The following is a 20,387-nucleotide window of genomic DNA, read 5'->3' on the forward strand; positions in this document are numbered from 1 at the left end:
TGCAAACTGAACTGCCGAGTTCGTATTTTTGATGCCACTTCTAAACGGCTAATCCAATTGAGGCAAATTATATGGTATTGGAAAGCTTATGAAAATGTGCTACTTTTTAATGTTGAAATTTTTTTCTAATTTTGAACGGTTTAAAAATAATTTAGAAAACGGTACAAGTTCCACCGAGTTCGTATGTTTGAGCTAATTTTTTAACCGTACATCCGAATGCAACAAATAATATGGCATTGGAAAGCTTGAGGAAATGTGAAACTTTTCGGTATATATTATTTCTCCCATTTCCTTACGGTTTTAAGTCAATTTCAAAAATGGATAAAAACATATTTTGGCCGTAATTTCTACAAACTTTATCGGAATGGGGCCAATAATATACCGTTGAAAAGCTACGAAAAATGCGAAATTTTGTCATGTATATGGTTTTCTCTAATTCCTAGTCGTTTCCAAGTAATTTTGAAAACAGTGAGATCATGCGTTCTGCCTTTATCACGAAACGGATTCTTCGAAAATGCACCACGTGAAGAACTTGAACTTCTCGGCATGTCTACTTTGACTTCACTTTGTTTTTTCATGTGGTTTTTTGTTTGTAGCTCTCCATCCACTCACCGGAATTGAGCAAGTGATATACCGATGAAAAGCTGTTGTAAACACGCAACTTTCCCGTGTTGATCATTTTTTCATACTCACGACGGTTTTAAAAGATTTTCATCAGAAATACATTCAGTGTAGTACTTGAACTTCCTGCTGTTTTCACGTTGAACTTCTGTGACGTATTTTTGTTTGTAATTTTCTCATCCATTTGTCGGTGTTACACAAATGATATTCCTTTTGTACAAACCTCTCTCACAATAAATTTTTTAACATCCTCCGGCCGAGGACTTGAACTTATAGAAACAAAAAAATTCGACCTTGCCTTTTTATTCATTTTACCCATATTAAACACACACCATGTAGTACACCATTTTTATAAAAAAATTGAAATCAAATTGCTCCCAAATAATAACTGAACTTCTTTGTGGATTGAGAGAATTATTTTAAAATGCAAAAAACAATTTCTTTTTTGTGTTTTTGAACATGGAAATACAAAGTGAACCTCTCTCGCAAGATTTTTGAACTTCCCCGTACAGAGCACTTTAATTTCTTTCAACAAACCTTTTAAACTTTTATTTCTCACCTGAAATGCGTTCCTTGCAGTACTTGAACTTCTCGTTGTGTTCACTATGAATTTCTGTCACATTTTTGTTTATATGTCGAATTACACACAATTGAAGGTCAAACGTCATTTTTTGCCATTTTAAAACACGTAATTAGAGGTCGAACTCCCCGCAATATAAATTCTGAACCGGACACAGAGGTGCACGCGAACTTCTTGCAAGAAATCTGAGTTTTTTATATACTTTGAACTTCTATGTTATTTTAAATTGGACTTCTTAGACGAAGTATGTTCTTAAATAAGCATCAAACATTATTTTTTTTGTAAATTGAACTTCATAGTTTTATTTTTCTTAGGAACGGTAATAATTTGAGTTTCCGTATACATCGAACTACTTCTCTATTTTAATTTGAACTTCATCATTTTATTCTTTAGTAACAAGGAAAATCTAAGTTTTTTACCAAAATCGAACTGGACTATTTTTAAATTTGGACTTGGTTTATTTCTAATATAATGAGAAAATCCTAGTTTTGTAATATATATTGAACCGGTTCATTAGTTGAATTTTAACTTCTAGATATTTTTAGTTTAGAAACGGTGAAAACATTTTAATGAATTTTTGAACTTCTATATTTTTAAAATTTGAACTTTTAGTTTTTTTATTTTTGAACTTCTTATTTTTCATTCTTTAATATTAAGAAAAGTATGAATTTTGTATAAACAACGAACTGCTCGTTTTTTTAATTTGGACTTCTTGGGTTTTTTCAATTATTTATTTTAACATAGAACAACTCATATTTATTTATTTGAAGTTCAACGAAAACTCAATTATTTTTTAGACAACACAACAATAGTAGCAATTGCAAAAGTTCTTAGTTTGGTTACACGTAAATTTTTTTATATGGATCATTATAGTTTCGAAAAACATAGACAAACACGGGTTAAAAATGGTCAAAACAACGATGTTTTTGCCTTTTTTGAACATTTAAATAGAAAAAATATTAGTTTTTCAATAAACATCGAGCCATTGCATGAGATATGAGTTGTTGTTTCGTCCCCTCTATCCTTGAAGAACTTGAATAAAAACTTACAATCCGTCATTAGAATTTACATCAAAAAAATGTGGGCACGCAAACTTGCAAATAGAACACACCAAAAAAATGTGAGGACCAAGATTGTTTTTCATCTTTGAATGATGATTCACGTTCCAATTTTTTCACCTTCCTTGTTTTTTCGGTAATACGAACATAAAAAACATTCGAACTTTTGGTCTTCACAAGCATAACAACAAGCACATACAGAGCGTCACTATTTTTTCATCCAGAAAACATGAATCTTCACAGCAGCGAGCAGGCGCATCGAAGCTGAAAAGTTGGCCTTCTTTTGAATATCAAGATGTAGTAGAAGGTGAGCAGTAGCAACCAGCGGATTTCCTCTGTCGTCCTTCGCGGTGTGGAGGAGGGGGTGCAGGCCTCGTACGAGGTGCTCCAAAAATTACTGGGCATACGTTGGGGCAGCGGACGGCCTAGCACTGAGATGTTGAACGGCCTTGGGTGGCATTGGTGAATGGACTGGACGCTGCGGCGGCAGATCCTCATTGGGAGGAGGAGGCGTGTTGGCAGGTGAGCTTGTTAGAGATAGCAGGAAGGTGGCAGAGCTGAAGAGGCCTGGCAGAGGCGCGCGGTTGCCTCCGACGACAAGGACACGCAGGGATGGAGGGGACAAGCGGCGCGAGGTGTGCCGCGTGGTGGCCTCTGGTGGCACCGACGTGTGGGGAGAGGGGAGGCCAGCGGTTCTCAGCTGGCCTCTCCGGCGGGTGAGACATGCAGGCGCACGAGGGCGGGCTTGAGCATGGGATGGAGGCGAGCTTTCATGGGGGGGAGACGGCGGCGGTCGGCGGCGGGGAACGGCGGCCTCGAGCGGCACCGGCAGGAGCGGGGGCGGGGCATGGCGGCCTCAGGTGGCGGCGGCAGGAGCGGGCGCGGGGATGGGGGGCGGCGCGCGGCAGCGGGGCACGGCGACCTCGGGCGGCAGTTGCAGGAGCGTGGGTGGGGATGGGAGGCGCGCAGGGCGACGGGTTGCGGGGCGGGAGGATGGAGCGACGTGCGGCGGCGGGGTGTAGGGCGACGCATGGGGCAAGGATAAGTTCAGGGAGTTAAATACACTCACAGTACCTGTACTCTCCGTATAAACTCACTTTGGTCACTGTATTCTGTCAACCGCAAATTACGGTCATTATGTTAACGTTTGTTGCTCACCATACGGTCACTCGCGTCGAACACGGCCGTATTTGGACAGCTGGCATACGCTGACCGCTTTGACCGGCCTGTTTTTTGCATTTAGGTCCCTCCTCTCCCAGCACATCGGCCGCATCGCTTCGTTCCACTTCTTGCCCCATCTGTACGGAGAGAAAAAGGGGGAGCGGAGACAGCAGAGGCGATCGAGGTCGACTAGGGTTTCCCGTCGCGGCGGCTACGATGACCGGCGGAGGTGGTCCGTCGGCCGGAGCGAAAGACGCCGCCGACTCGCTGGATGCTGGAGGAAGCAGTAGCGAGCAGAAGCCCTTCCTCCGTCGACCTGATCATGCGCGGATGCCAGCCTACGGTGAGCAATCTCGAGTCTTTTGTTCTTTGAGTTATATCTCAACTCTTTGTCGATTTGTTTGTAGGAGTCTCGATTTGTAGTGCGTCAAATCTGTCGATTTTGCTCTGTTAGGGTTAGATGAACGATTTTGCTCTGTTGCTCTGAAATAAAAGAGGGCTTTTGCTCTGTTTTTTGATTTTGCAGAGGAATACAACTATGATTACCCATGCAGTCTTGGTATAAATCATGGTGGTTTTTTCGTTGGTCAAGGACGCTACAGGAGTTACTGCTGTGGGAAAACTGCTTGGTATGATTATGTGCCGTCTGCAAAATTGAACATGTCAGAATTGGAAAGAATTGTTGAAGATTTAGGTTATGAGATGGCAGGCAGATTAGATGTGTATTGGTGTTTGCCAGGATTACAAATTAGCACTGGTGGTCTTAGGAAAATGTACTCTCAAGATGCTTGTGATAATATCAGTGCTTGTGTGGTTTTTGGACACAAGGAAATTCAGTTGTATCTTGACCATGATCAGAGTTACAGGAACATTGATTGGGATGATGTTGTGGTCTTTCTTGTTAATGATTTACCTCCTGTGATCAGTCCTAGGAAAGTAAAAGAGGAGAAATTTGCAGAGAGTATGGCTGAGCATAATATGGCAGAGGTGCAAGGTGAATATCATGCAGAGGAGGCTGGGAACATGGAAGATGGGCAAGCTGATGAGCAGCAATTCAATGAGGAAGAAATGGAACAGTATATGGCAGATGCCGAGGAAGATGATGTGGAACCTGATTTTGAAGAGGAAGAGGAGGAATATGCTGATGAAGAGGATGAGGTAGCTGCTGTGGAAGAGGAACAAGAGGAAGATGCTTAGTCAGCTGTAGATGATGGGAGTATCTCTCATGCTGCAAGAGAAGGTAGTGATTCAGACAATGAGGAAGGCTTTCTGGATAGTGATTATGCTATATCTGATGGAGATGCAGATCTTTTGGAAGATCAAATTGAAGAAGTGGTAGTAGATATCAAAGGAAAGAAAGTTGTTGACACTGAACTTTCTTCTGATGAGGAAGATCTTCAGATGCCAGATTCAGATGAAGATGAGTTGAAGCACAACTTCAAGTCATTCAGGCCAGAAGATATGCATAACCCTGTGTTCAAAGTTGGACAACTCTTCCAATCACCAGAGATGTTAAGGAAAGCAATTAGAGAATACAGCTGCAAGAACAGAGTTGATATCTCATTACCAATAAATGGTAGGAAAAGAATTTATGCCAGGTGTCAGGAAGGATGTACATGGTACTTATGGGCATCTCATGACAGCAGGACCAAGTGCATGATGATCAAGAGGATGACAAATGAGCACACTTGCTGCAAGAAGTGGAAAGTGAAAGCTTTTACTTCAAGATTTCTGTCAGAGAAGTATGTTGAGCATTTCAGGGCTGATGATCACATGAATATGAGGAACTTCAGCAGGATTGTCCAAAAAGATTGGAACATGACACCCAGCAGAAGCAAATTGCAAAGAGCCAGGAGATTAGCAATGAAAGTTATACATGGAGATGAAGAAGAGCAGTATAATCTGCTATGGGACTATGCCAATGAAGTTAGGAGAAGTAATCCTGGTAGCACTTTCTATATCTCACTTGACAATGAAGAGAGATTTAGAAGGTGTTATTTCAGCCTTGATGCATGTAAAAGAGGATTTTTGGAGGGCTGTAGACCTGTCATTTGTCTTGATGGCTGCCATATCAAGACCAGGTATGGTGGTGTACTGCTAAGTGCCATTGGCATGGACCCTAATGATTGTATTTTCCCATTGGCATTTGCTTATGTTGAAGTGGAAGACACCCACACATGGACTTGGTTTCTTAGAGCTGTCAAGCAGGACCTTGCAATTATAAACACTGAGCCCTGGACAATTATGTCAGATAGACAAAAGGTAAATCCTGTTTGTATTCAATTTTAGTTTATTTTCAAGTACTATTCAGTTTCATTGATTTTCAGTTATAGAGGTGTTGTGTTAAAAAATCAGTTTTAGTAAGCAATGCACTTTCAATTAGTAGTATGCAATGCAGTTTCAGTTATTGTTTACTTCAAATCTGCCTGCAGGGACTGATCAATGCTGTGGAAGCCTTGTTTCCTCTCTCAAGGCATAGGTTTTGTGTGAGGCACTTATGGCAGAACTTCACAAGAGCTGGTCATAGAGGTGATGTGTTAAAAAATCAGTTGTGGAAATGTGCCAGAAGCACAACTGTTACTGCTTGGGAAGAGAGCATGCAGCAGATGAAGGTTCTCAGCACAAGGGCATATGATTGGCTATATGATCTAGATCCCAACACTTGGGTGAGAGCTTTTCAACCAGACTTTGTGAAATGTGACATTCTACTGAATAACAACTGTGAGGTGTTTAATAAGTAAGTGATCAGTACCAAAATTTACATATCAAACAGATGCACAACTCCTATTTATTAGTGAACTCACTATCTATATTTATGCATGCAGGTACATTCTAGAAGCAAGAGAATTGCCAGTCCTCTCTATGATTGACAGGATTAAGGGACAATTAACCAGCAGGATGGTCACAAAAAGTGAAGAGATGCTTAAGTGGACTTCTCCAATCTGCCCAAAGATTAAGAAAAGGTTGGACAAGAACACAGAATTATCTAACACATGCTATGCTGAATTAGCTGGAGATGGCATATATTCTGTAGAGGACAAAGGACACACTTACATTGTGGAGATAAATTGTAGCAGCTGCAGCTGTAGAAGATGGAACTTATCTGGAATTCCATGTCCCCACTCAATAGCATGCTGTAGGAGAGAGAGAATATCACCGATTAAGCTAGTTCACAAGTGCTATTCCATTGAATTTTACCATAGGGCATACTCCCATTTTATTGTGCCTTGTAGAGATAGAAGAGAGTGGACAAAAATGAATGGATGTCCTATTGCACCACCTCTTTATGTCAAAAAAGTTGGAAACCCAGACCATAATAGGAGGAGGGCTCCTGAGGAAGTTGCAGATGGGAGAGGTGGAACTAGAATGACAAGACATGGTGTAATTATTCACTGTGGTCACTGCAAACTACCTGGGCATAATAGGACTTCATGTTCTGATCTTAAAGCTGGAATACCACCTTATGTTCCTCCCCCAAAGCAGCAAGTTAGGAGAAGGAGAAGGACATCACCAATTGTTGAGGAAGAACAACAAGCAGCTAATGCTGAAGAGGGGCAACAAGAGCAACAAGAGTCAGCAGCTAATGCTGAAGAGGGGCAACAAGCAGAACAGACACAGGATGAGCCAGTCATAACACAGGATTTCACTGACCAAGTTCCTCTCCCTGCTGTCTACAATCATGATATGCTGAATGAAATGATGATGCAGGTACATTCATGTTCTGTTCACTTCAGCTGCTCTATGTTGTTTTCTTACAGTCTCACTTCCACCATTTGTCTTCTCCATGCTTTGATAGAAAATGCATCAAGTTCAGTTTGACAAGCTTATTCTTTTAAAGCTTATTCATCTACATATCTGTTGCTACATGACATTGTACATTTATGCAGAGACCTTTGCCAAAAACATCTACTTCTACTCCTAGGCCATTGCCAGATAGCTCTTTTATTGCTGCTGCTAGAGATGCACTAGGTACAGGAAGAGCAAGCACCTCTACAGCTGCAGGGGACCTTGCTATGAAAGCTGCAGCTATGAGAATTGCAAAGGAAAAAGGTTTTGCAGCCCAAAGAGATGCAACACTGGAGCAAAGGTATCAGTCCCATGAGTTGCAAGCTGTTGCTGTGCTTGCCGGGAGAGAAGCAGAGAAGGCAAAGAAAGAAGCTGAGAAGACAAAGAAAAGAGAAGAAGCACTAGCAAGGAAAGAAGAAGAGAAGGCAAAGAAGAGAGCAGAAGCAATAGGACTGAGGGAAGAAGAGAAGGCAAGGAAGAGAGCAGAAGCAATAGCAAAGAAAGAAGAAGAGAAGGCAAGAAAAGCACAACAAATGGCAGCAGAGATAGAAGAAAGGAGGAAGGCTGCAATTGCAAGGAGAGAAGCACATGAACAAGCAAAGCAGAGAGAGGCTGACGAGAAGTTAGCAGCTGCACAAGCAAAAAAGCAGCAAGCAGCAGCAAAGAGGGCTGCTTCTGCACAAGCAAAAAAGAAAGAAGCAGCAACCAAGAAGCCCAAGAGGGTGAACATGTTTGATGAACTGAGATGAATGGTCATTTTGTACTTTAGTTGCTTAAGTATGGTGATTAGTAAAACTATGGTATTTATTTTGTTGTTGAACAAAGATCTGATGATCTTCATTTTGATGCTCAGATGGAGCATGTAGTTGAGCTTCATTCTACTCTTACCAAATGCAGTATGAATCTCAACTTTGTAATGCTTCTGAATTGGATATTGATATGTCATGAAGCATATTGACCATGTTGATCCTTGTTTATGTGTCATATTCTGGTTATAATGTTTTGCAATGCTTATGTTCATGTGTCCTATTCTTCTTTTAGATGTCTCTGGTTATGATGTTTTGTATTTGACAATGTTGATCATGTTGTGATGTTGTGCTGATGATGAATGCATCGAGGCTCGAAGGCGAGTCAGAAGATTGTTGATGATGACTGCAGCGAGGCTCGAAGGCGAGTCGGAAGATTGTTGATGATGAATGCATCGAGGCTCGAAGGCGAGACGGAAGATTGTTGTGATGAATGCATCAAGGCTCGAAGGCGAGTCCGGAGATTGTTGATGATGAATGCATCGAGGCTCAAAGGCGAGCCGGAAGATTATTATTCATAAATGTTTTCCATGAATAAAACTTAAATTCATATCCATCTTATCAAACACATATCATAGGAAACACAAAGATCACGTCGAACATAAATTCATTCATCACAAAGAACACAAAGATCACTTGATAAATTGCATAATTTCCTGCATACATATTACCCAGCACATGTCTTTGCATATTGAAGATCACATCTTCAAGACTGCAACTCCAAAGAACACAACAAGTGCAAATAGCAAAGCAACTATCATCTTCAACACAACCACAATCTCATTTCCTATTGCAACTACAGACCTTCTCATCTCTTTTATCCCTTCTTGATCTTGCACCATATGATGGTCATGCCCCAGCCCTCCATGTCCTCCCTGATGCTCATCTCCTTCCTGCTGGCCATGCCCCTGTCCAACATGATGCCCATGCCCCCCAGATGGCCATATTTCACCAGATACAGAACATATGAGAGCTCCCAATGCCAGAAATCACAGCCCCCTTTCTTTGGCTGCACCGGAAACAATAACAAACCATGAACAAATGCAGACAATAACACTATGGATTTGCAGTGGCAGAAGTTACTCACATTATGGTTCATGCATTTGTAGAAGAAGATGTTTGTATGCTTCGGGGTTTGCGAAAAGAATCGCTTCACAAGCACGCCGCAGTCAGGGCACTTGATCAGAGGAAGCACAACAGCAGCAGCGCCGCTTGTACCGGACGAGCTCGCGCTGGACATGGCCTTCGTGAAGGAGCTCGCGGCAGAGGACGGCACAGAAAGCGGCGGGGGAGGGTGGGACAGAAAGCGGCGGCGGAGGAGATATCCTGCAGCCGGCAAAGATGCAGAGAGGCTCGACCAAGTGCACGGCGGCGACGGCGAGGCCGGGACGGCTGGGGCGGGCTAGGGATTTGGAGTGCGTGGGGAGGGGAGTGGGGATGTGCTGGGAGAGGAGGGACCTAAATGCAAAAAACAGGCCGGTCAAAGCGGTCAGCGTATGGCAGCTGTCCAAATACGGCCGTGTTCGACGCGAGTGACCGTATGGTGAGCAACAAACGTTAACATAATGACCGTAATTTGCAGTTGACAGAATACAGTGACCAAAGTGAGTTTATACGGAGAATACAGGTACTGTGAGTGTATTTAAGGTTGGGGATAGGCTTCGGTTTTTTCTTTAACTCACCAATTCGATTGGATCCAGGAACATCTATGTCGGGCGGGCTGATCGTGATCAGAATTACTATTTAAAACATATATATATAACAACACTATTCTAATCATGGGATTAGAATAACTATTTGCATCACAGCGCCCCTTATAGAAGCAGACGATGATGTTCCCGAACTCCACACAAGAAGAAAAAATGAACCCACCCTGAACCCCACTCTCCCCACCTCCTGTGACCAACTTGTTCGATCCCATCCCCCGCCGCCGCGGGCCGGCGAGCAAACTCGCCCCGTACGGTGAACCCCGCCGCCGCGCGCCGCTCGCCCACCGTAGTGCGCCCCGTCAACCTCCGCCATCGTGGGTCGCCCATCCACCGCGTCTCACCTGGAAAACCCGGCCACCGCACGCTTCCCAACCATCGCGTCGCGCGCCGCCATCCACACCGCCGCGCGCGTCTGTAATCCCCGCCTCCATGACTCCTCCTTTGTCGTTCCATTCTGCGGCAGCAAATTTCGACGGCCATCCCATTGAACAGCTTGGATCCAGGGCGTCAGCGAGCAACTGCACCCCCACAGTCGCGCGACACCCTAGCAGGTGCAGGGGGGACGAGAGGGACGAAGACGTGGCAAAGGAGCTCCAGTTCGATCTGCTCGGCCGCCGGCGGAGGAGCGGAGCCCCCTGCGCGCAGGTCTAGCCTGATTCTTCTCGTCCTCCTCGTGCGTTTAGAGGCCTCCCACGCTCGAGCTCCTACAGGTGATAGGCATCTCGTTCTTGCCGATTGTTGTTGCCGCCACTGAGCTTCTCTGATTCACCACTATTATTTGCAATTCGCCCATGCCTCTGTTTCTCTGGACCAGAAGAAAGAGAGAAGTTCATCCTAGCCGAGAGACACAGTTGAGGTTCAACGTGTATATTAAATAAAAGAAGATTGTAGTGATTACGAGTATGTGGCTGCCTGTAGTTCTTGTGTTTAATGCAAACACTCCCCTTTCCTTCCCTGCAGCAGTGGACACGAGCAGGCAAGGTGCTTCTCCTATCACGTCTCCTGGCAGAACTGGAAATCTAGTCAGCGTGCAGGTTCTTGTGCAGGTGGGTGTGCTGGTGTAGTTTTTCAGTTGACGATCTAGCTAGCGCACTTTTTTCAGGTTGGCACCGTTCAGTTTGAAAAGGTACATCAGTTCATTTAGTGAATACGCCACCAATTAAATTTGGAAAGTACACTGTTAAGCACTTCTCCATCTAGATTTGTTCTTGTTTATGCCCCTCAAAGTAGATGATTCCTCGTAGCTGAACTGTCAAAAGTCTATACTACATTTTTTTGTAACTTCAGTGTAATGAGCAGATGAGGGCACCAGCAACGGACCAGCGGCGACTGAGCCTTCTCTCATCCAGATCCCCGCGGACGTGTGTCCTCAATGCCATGAGTTGGCCCTGCTCAACCTCTGTCTCCAGGACGAAGATGATGTCCACGGTGCTGCCCAGCGGGAAGGGCAACAAAAAAGTTGCAAAAAATGCTAGTGCAGCTGATTGCCTCCTCTGTGTTGCGATGTACTATGTTGTGTAGATTTTTTGAAGTTCATGTTGTGAACCCAACTAAGTTTGAGCACAAAAGTTTAGATGTCGACTGGTGTGAATTTTCTCCTATAGCAGAAATCTCGCTTCCTTACTGTTGTACTATGTCCACTTGTGTGTTGTTTGTCAATGCTTTTTTTGAAGTACAGTAGTATCTGTGGGTGCAAAAAAGTTGGTGTTGTGATACATTGGTTCAGTTTCATAGGTCATTCGAAAGAAAATGAAAAAAAATGTATTTTCTTCTCCAAAAAGCATCAACGTTGTGGAGTGCTTATCTTCTTGTGTACTTCTATCGATGCTTGTGTTTCATGGAGAGAGAGAGAGAGAGAAAGAGAGAGAGGGAATCATTCATGTTTCCTTTCTTTCTATGTACTTCAGAGACATTTTGTGAGAGAGAAAAAAAGGTTAATGACACATTCTTTTGAGAGATACAAAGTGGTTCGAGCTTCAATGCTTTTTTACACAGAAGTTCATGTTTCAGAAATTTCTTAGTTCACGTGTACCACATACTGAAGAAATTCATCAATGAGAAAAAGGGACCGCCTATGCCATTTCACCGACAACAAAAAATGCCTCAAAATGTTGCGAGACAAAAAAAACTTCACAAGATATAACATAGTAAGTTCGTAGAAAGTGGGAAAACCCATAATTTTGTTTTGTAAGTTTAACCATTTCTAAAAAAATACCTTGAAGTTTAAATTTAAATAATATGGTGGTTCAATGTTTATTACAAACCTATGATTTTCCCCGTTACTATAGAATAAACCAAGAAGTTCAAAATAAAAAATGGCGCAGATCAAAAAATTTAAAAAATGGTGTTTCTACATTTTACTAAAAAAATGGAGAAGTTCAAATTTAAATAACATAGAAGTTCAAAATGATTATTCCAAAACCAAGAAGGTCAAATTAAAAAAACGAGCAGTTTAAAAAGTTTGTAAACATGTATTTGCCCCCTGTGTTTTTTTAGATTCGGGGGTTCAAATTAAAGAAGTGAGCGGTTCGATGTTTATTACATAACTAGGACTTTTCCCTTTACTAATGAATAACACCAAGAAGTCCTAATTAAAAAATGAAGTTGTTTGATGTTTATAAAAATCTAAGATTTTCCTCAATACTAAAGATTAAAACCAAGAAGTTGAATTTAAAAAACGAAGTAGTTTAATGCATATTAAAAACTCATTTTTTTCCCGTTACTGAATAATAAAACCAAGAAGTTCAATTTTTAAAAGCATAGCAGTTTGATATTTATTTGAAAACTCGGTTTTTCCGGTTACTAAAGAATAAGATAAGTTCTATTCAAAATAACGAACAAGTTCGATGTTTCTAACGAAACTCCAATTTTCACTTTTCACTTTTTAAAAACACACAAAAGAAGTTCAAATAAAAAAGTTAGAGCAGTTCGATGTCTATCAAATAACTCATATTTTTCGTTACTAAAGTGAAACAGAGAGAAGTCAAAGTGATAATAGCCAGAAGTTCACGTAGTGCATGGTGTGTGTTTTCGTACAAGAAAAAGAACGAAAAAGTTAAAGTATAAAAATTTAGTTGCAAGAAGTTCAAGTGCTCGGCACGGGAAAGTTCAGAACTTCTTGTGAGAGAGGTAATCGACACGGTATATCATTTGTGCAACTCCGATGAACGGGTGAGAAATTACGAACAAAAATAAGTGGTAGAAGTTCAAAGTGAAAACAACGGGGAGTTCAACTACTACACGGAATGCATTTCAGATGAGAATAAAACGAATAAAAACGAAAAGCCTAAAAGGTTTGTTGCAAGAAGTTCACGTGCTCCTCCTGGTGTAGTTCGAGATCTCTAGTGCGAGACATCCGACCTTCAATTACATGTTAGAGACAAGCAAAAAATGATGTTATTTTTGCCATTTTTAATACTGCTCTCAAAAGGCAACGAATTTCTAACGATTGTGTAGATGAAAAAGTTGCTCCTAATCATAAGCTTTCCAACGGTATATTATATGCTACATTCTGATAAATGGTTTAAAAGTTTTACCTATACCATTAAAAACACATTTTTACACATTCAAAAAATATTTTGAACCGTCGCAAGTATAAAAAATGATCAACACAGAAAAGTTGCATGTTTTCAACCACTTTCCATCGGTATACCATTTGCTCAATTCCGATAAGTGGTTGGCGAGTTACAGGCAAAAATAGCATGTCAAAAATGGAGTGAAGTTCAAAAAGACATGCCCTAGAAGTTCAACTACTTCACGCAGTGCATTTCCTTTCGCGATGAAGGCATAAATCATGATCTCGCCATTTTCTAAATTACTTGAAAACTGCAGGAATATCATTTGTGTAAGTTTAAGTCCTCGGTCGGAGAAAGTTAAAAAAATATTGTGAGAGATGTTTGTACAAAAGGAATATCATTTGTTTAACACTCACGAATGGATGAGAAAATTACAAAATAAAATACGTCACAGAAGCTCAACGTGAAAACAGCAGGAAGTTCAACTACTACACTGAATGAATTTTAGATGAAAAACTTTTAAAACCATCGCGAGTATGAAAAAATGATCAACACCGGAAAGTTGCATGTTTACAGCAGTTTTCCATCGGTATATCACTTGCTCAATTCCGGTGAGTGGATGGAGAGCTACGAGAAAAAATCACGTGAAAAACAGAGTGAAGTTCAAGTAGACATGCCGAGAAGTTTAAGTTCTTCACGCGGTGCATTTTCGAAGAATCTGTTTCGCGATAAAGGCAGAACGCATGATCTCGCTGTTTTCAAAATTACTTGAAACGGCTAGGAATCAGAGAAAATCATCTACATGAAAAAGTTTCACGTTTTTTGTTCAATGATATATTATTTGCCCCATTCCAATAAAGTTTGTACAATTACGGCCAAAAAACGTTTTAGCCATTTTCAAAATTGAGTTAATACAGTAAGGAATTGGGAGAAACAATATATACCAAAAAGTTTCGCATTTCGTGAAGCTTTCCCATGCCATATCATTTGCTGCATTCGAACATGCGGTTAAAAAAATTAGCTCGAAAATACAAACTCGGTGGAACTTGTACCATTTTCTAAATTACTTTTAAACCATTCAAAATTAGAAAAAACTTTCAACATGAAAAAGTAGCGCATTTTCATAAGCTTTCCATTGCCATATCATTTGCCTCCATTGGATTAGCCGTTTAGAAATGGTATCGAAAATACGAACTCGGCTGTTTGGTTTGCGAAATTTTACGGTTTTCCAAATTACTCTTTAACCATAGGGAATTAGAGAAAACTTTCAGCATGTGGAAGGAGCGGTTTTGCAGCAGCTTTCCAATGCCATATTATTTGCCTCATTCCAATAAACGGTTTAGAAATGTGATCGAAAATACGATTCACGTTTTTTGTATGAAGAAAAAAACGGTTTTAAAACTGCTCTTAGACTGCTTATATTTTGCCAAAAATTTAACTTGGGTCATGATACTCGTGTCCATAGCTTTCCAACGGTATATCGCAAGCCCCATCTGGGCAATGTTTGTGGAAATTCAACCTAGCACTGGGGTAAGTTCAGGTCGAACAACTCAGGCGGAAAAATTGCAACAGACACATGTTTATCACGACCCGAGAGCAAAATCCGCCAACGAGAAAGATTCCTATTTAAAACGGGCATTTAGTTGCTAAAAACTATTTGCAAATTACACTTACATCACATAGAATACGACTGGCCAAAATAATTCGCGCGGGGAGAAACGGTTGCGAAGATAGCATGAAGGTCGGGTTCCTACAGAGGGAAGTTCAGGTTGTGTAACTCACGAAGTTCAGGTTGTGATGAGAATATATAGGACAAATTTTATCTACCACCGTGGTAGTTACCACCACTTGAGTTTTGTATATTGTATGTAATATCTATCAAATCGGAGAGTATCTACGCGTAGTATGTAGTATATAAGAATGTTTAGGTAATATATATACTACTTTTTTGGTAGTATGTATCGTATTTTGATTATGCTCCTTTTTACGTATAAATATGTACGTATTTCACAAATATAATAAAAATCATGGGCCAACTTGCAATTTTTTCATTTAACTCACTTCGGAGTATCTTATATATAGTATATGAACATACTTAAAATGATAAAGTAGAATATATACTACCACATGGTAGTATATGAGACATGTGGGGTAACTACCCCCAGGTGGTAGGATATATATATATATACACACACATAAACACTATTCTGATCACGGGATCAGAATAATATTCTGATCACAACCTGAACTGCATGAGTAACGCTCCTGAACTTCCCTCTGTACGAACCCGACCTTCGGGCTATCTTCGCAACCGTGCCTTCCCCTGCGAATTATTTTGGTCGGTCATGTTGTTTGGGATGTAAGTGTAATCCTCAAACGGTTTTTAGCAACTAAATGCCCGTTTTAAATAGGAATTTCGGTCATTGGTGGATTTGCTCTCCGGTCGTGATGAACTTGCGTCTTTTGCAAGTTTAATACATGTTGTGGATATTGTTGAAGCTCTGGCACGATGGGAATTAGGTTTTGGTAAGAGTTAGGTGCACAGATTTTTTTATTTCAAAGAAATTTGAAATCGCCCGCGTTTTTCATCCGTCCGAGATGCAACCTCCGCTCTTTGATGATTTCTTGTTTTTCTGTAAAGTTTGTTGGCTGATTTGCGTACTTTAGTGAAATTCAAGGCTTACTAAGTCATCAATATCAATCGGGAGGGTCCATATGTTTTGATTTCTAGCGATTTGATGTTGGCACTCCCGCGGCTTTTGCACGGGTTGTTTTTGCGGTTTTGAGATTTGCCCTCTGGTTATTTTTTTTTGTGGAAAGGGAGTTGCCAGAACATTTCCAAGGGGGTCTGAACATGTTCTAATCTGGCACAGATGATTTTATGCCTCGGACGAATTCGTTTGTTCATATTTTCTAGATCATGTAATGGTCGTTGTACAAGCTGGACTTCTGCGTTGTCATACTTGAACTTCTACTTTTCCTTCCTTGCAAGGTAATGCAGCAAGTCCTTTGTATTTCTTCCCTTTTTTCTATCATTTTTCATTCTTGCATTGTTTTTTATTTTTTGACTGAGTCCCATGAGCGACCATGGAATTAATTGGCCGATGGATGTGCATATATTTTTCTGTTTTTCTAGTATGTTTTCGTACTTCTAATGGTTTGTTGGACTTCACTCAATATCTATCCTGAACTTCTGTATGCTAATTGTTTTTAACATGTTAATTTGAGGTTTTACAAAACCACAGACTTCTATAACATCACTATTGGAACTTCTTTTATTTTTAATTATGTTTATTATTTTAATTACTTATTTTAATCTATCTTTGGGGATAGTTTTTTGGATCATCCAAGGTTTGTAGTAGAAGTTGGACTTCTATGGTACCAGCGATTGAACTTCTGGATTTCCACATTTCAAGGCGGTGCAGCATTGTGCTCTATATTTATATGTTTGTATTTTTTGTAATTTTTAATTTTTGAATTTGGTTTTGAGTTCGTCCCGTGTGCAACCATGGGATTAGCCCCAAGTATGCATGCATACTTTTTTATTTTTTTGTAACATGTTTGCATACTTCGAACAGTGGTTGAACTTCGGTAGGTATTTAACCTGAACTTAGTAGAATTTTGGTCATGTATAATCTGCTTTTATTTATATGTACATATGATGTTTTTTCAAACCCCCGAACTTCTATGTCTTTACAATTTGAACTTCATCAATAATTTTTGATAATTTTTTTGGGTTTAAAACATCGCATCCTGTCAAAACCTAGTGCGCAGCAATGCAGTAGCGCGAGGCCGAGCAGGGGGAGGGGGGTCGGGACCCCCCTCCCCTCTCCCTGTGAGGCCGAGACAGGAACGAGACGTAGCAGGCGACGACGCGGCGTGCCGCGTCGTCGCATGCGGAGGCGAGTCCGTCACATCCATGACCCCACTATCTATCTTAGGGGTGTGGCTCTGGGGTGCGTGCGGTGGGGGTGGAAACAGAATAACCACATCGCGTCCTACCAAAACCTAGTGTGCAGCAATGCAGTAGCGCGAGGCCGGGCAGGGGGGAGGGGGAGGGGACCCCCCCTCCCCTCCCCCTGCGAGCCTGAGATAGGAACGAGCCGGAGCAGGCGACGACGCGGCGTGCCGCGTTATCGCATGCAGAAGCGAGTCCGTCACATCCGTGACCCCACTATCTATCTTAGGGGTGTGGCTCTAGGGTGCGTGCGGTGGGGGAGGAAACAGAATAACCGCATCTACGGGGTTCAAGAACGACACCTATGGGATCACAGGGAATCCCTATTACGGTTGGCGGGGCGCGGGGCTGTGGAAAGAGCGGGTTTAGAAGATCAACGCGGGTGGAATTTTATCTAGGTTCGGGCCGCAAATGATGCGTAATACCCTAATCCTGCTTTGGTGTGTATTTGGTGTTCTTGAGCTGTTGAACTAGCAGCGGTGCATGCCTAGTCCTAAAAGTCTGAATCCTTCCTCGGTACGCCTCGGGCCTCCTTTTATACGTCGAAGGGGTCGCCACAGTGGCACACAGGAGGTGGAAAGTATGTACAGTGTACAAGTCTATCCCTGACATCGTGGGACAAAATGCATTTAATGCGTCGCCGATGTGTCCTCTTGCTTTTTCAGGAACGACACGGAAGCTCGTCTTGTCTGTCGCCGCCTCGCCTCGCTTCGACGCGTGTCCAAGCTGACGAGGCTTGCAGTGCCATGCTGGCTGGCTGGCTGCTGCGCTAGTGCGGTGGCAGGGTCTTCACGAAGATATGCATGCCACCACGCAGGTGCTTGTCTGGTTGGCCTAGAAGCCGCATGCTGGCACGTAGGTGCGTGCCTAGTTGGCAGGCTGGCTGCTGCGTCGGAACAGCCATGGGGCAGCGAAACCTTGGTAAGTGCGGGCCTGGTTGTGGCCTCGCAGATGTCCCCAGCAAGGGTCTTGCCAGGGTCTTGTGGGCATCCCCGGCAAGGGTCTTGCCGGGGGCCTTCGTCTTCTGGTTCTCATCTAGTCTCGCAGGCCTTCAGTCTTCACAAAGATCTGCATGCCACCGTGCAGGCGCCTCCCAAGCCTTGGTTCCAATGTTGTCGATGGTGTCGGAACTCTCAGGCTCAAGGGTGGCGGTCTTGCTGGTGTTGGGTAACTTGCCCCGGCAAGGATCTTGCCAGGGCAGCGTAGGTCATCCCCAGCAAGGCTCTTGCCAGGGGAAACCCACCTTGCCTCTTCGCTCTTCGCGCCTCAAGTTTCAGCGTTGTTCTGGTAGTCTTGTTCTCCGCTTCCTCTGCCCCGCCAAACGTGGCCGCGGGTGCGGCTACAACTGCTCGTGCACAAGTAAAGGGGTACAGAAGGCCCTACTTTTGTACACCGACAGGAGCCCCCGGGCCTGGGCCACATATAAGCGTGGAGCGTTGTTGGGCCAGGCCCAGAACAGTGCGCGGGCATGCGTGGCAGAGTTTTGATTGTGGTGATCCCTTCGCCAGTTGCGCTTCCCCATGACCTGTATTGAGTGCGTGACGTGGGGGTCGTGCGTGGGGCGGTCGCAGCGTGCTTGCGTCACCCGCCATAAAATAGTTAAGAGGCGGTCCGTGTCCCCCCCATAAAAACAGAGGAAGCCGCAGGGGCGTGGCTCATTTACTAAGTGGACTTGGGTCGTGGCCATCATGGCGCCCGTGCCCCACGATCACGGGGCGCGAAACGGCCGTTCCACTTGCCATCTGAATCCTGGCTCGCCCGCCACGTGTCCCCCATGCCTCGGGGAGGGTAGGTGGTGGACACGGAGGGTACGGGCTTTAATGCCGAGGCGGGGGGGACGGGCGCCGCTGATTGGAGTAGCGGGTCGGTCCTGACTCCTCGCGCCCCTGGCGGCTAGATTGGTTGATTGGGGCGGCCGCCCTCAGGCTCGCTCGGCCCCGTCCCCCTATAAAAAGGGGAGAGGGACAGCGTCTTTCCGCATTCGTCTTCTTCCAGTTTGATCCCTTCCCTTCCTTTGCCATGGCGAGAGGGCGCGGTCATGGCCGTCCTTCCGCAGAGGCGACTAGGTCTTCCTCCCGCCAGAGAGCCATGGCGGTTAAGGAAGAGCCAGACGCCCAAGGTGAAGGCCACGCTTGGGGCGGAGGCGCCGGACGGGGCCGCGGTCGGCGAGGCGGTCGAGGCAGAGGTGGGCGTGGAAGGAGGACACCCGCGTCGTCACCATCTCCACCACCATCTCCTCCTACTTCGTTGAGCGGCCATGTCGGGGACACGGCGCTGGAGTTTATCCTGCAGTTGCGCGAGCCACCGCGCAGCCACCTTCGCCTTCCCGAGGCGTTCGCGAGGGTGCTGGAGATCGACCAGCCACCAAGGCTGAGGCTTCACATGAAGGGGTGTTGCAATGGCAACATGTGGGTGAACACAAGGTTCCCCGTCCCTCGTGTAATGCTCCTTCGTCGGGGTTGGAAAACCTTCGCACGCGCCCACTTCTTGATGAAGGGGAACGTTCTCCTCTTCAAATTGGTGGAGAGCGACCTGCTCTCCATCAAGGTCTTCGGGCGCTCGGGACACAGGTTAGGGTGCTGCGCGGAGAGCTCGACCGATGACGAGAGCTCCTCCTCGAGCGACGGCGACGAGGAGGGGACCGGTGGGGAGGACGACGGGGACGGGCCCGACTAGACGTCGGACACCCCGTCCCTAGGCGACGCCGGCAGCAGCACCATCTGCATTGGGCCTTCTCCCCGGCAGAGTGATTTGCCGGGGAGGGGTAGCTCTTGGCGGCTCCTCGAGCCAGCTCTTTGAACTTCTCAGGGCCGTTGCTTCTAGCGGCTGGCGCTTGAGGGCCGGAGAAGACGAAGAAGGCGGGTGGCGGGCCGTCAAGTCGGAGTACGATGGCATCGACACCTTCATCGCGTATTGGCGGCCCGCTGCCTCATCTTCCAGCTTCTTCCCCGGCACCATCATCACCAGCCTTCTTCTGGGCGGCCGCCGGGACGTTCTCTTGGTGTCTTCTGCTGCTCGTACCTCGCCTAGGCACTCCTTTTGCCCTCCTGCTATCCCGATCCGCTTCCTGAGGAGAGGGACAAGAAAGGGATTACGGGCATCTTATCTTTTTTTAGATCTTAAGCCCGCGGGCACTTGTCGAATTTAGACCTTGTAACTCCTTGCTCATGCTTATATTCCGTATGAATTGTAC

General features: G+C 44.1%; 1 long non-coding RNA gene across 1 annotated transcript; it reads left to right on the top strand.

Moving 5' to 3' along the window:
• The first annotated feature begins 9,777 nt into the window (after positions 1 to 9,777).
• LOC120964438 (uncharacterized) lies at positions 9,778 to 11,501 on the top strand. The gene is made up of 2 exons (XR_012184427.1): positions 9,778 to 10,135; positions 10,225 to 11,501. It is a non-coding gene; the product is annotated as an uncharacterized lncRNA (long non-coding RNA).
• Positions 11,502 to 20,387: the final 8,886 nt, after the last annotated feature.

Source organism: Aegilops tauschii, chromosome 5 (genome assembly GCF_002575655.3).
Source record: "Aegilops tauschii subsp. strangulata cultivar AL8/78 chromosome 5, Aet v6.0, whole genome shotgun sequence".
NCBI lineage: Eukaryota > Viridiplantae > Streptophyta > Magnoliopsida > Poales > Poaceae > Aegilops > Aegilops tauschii.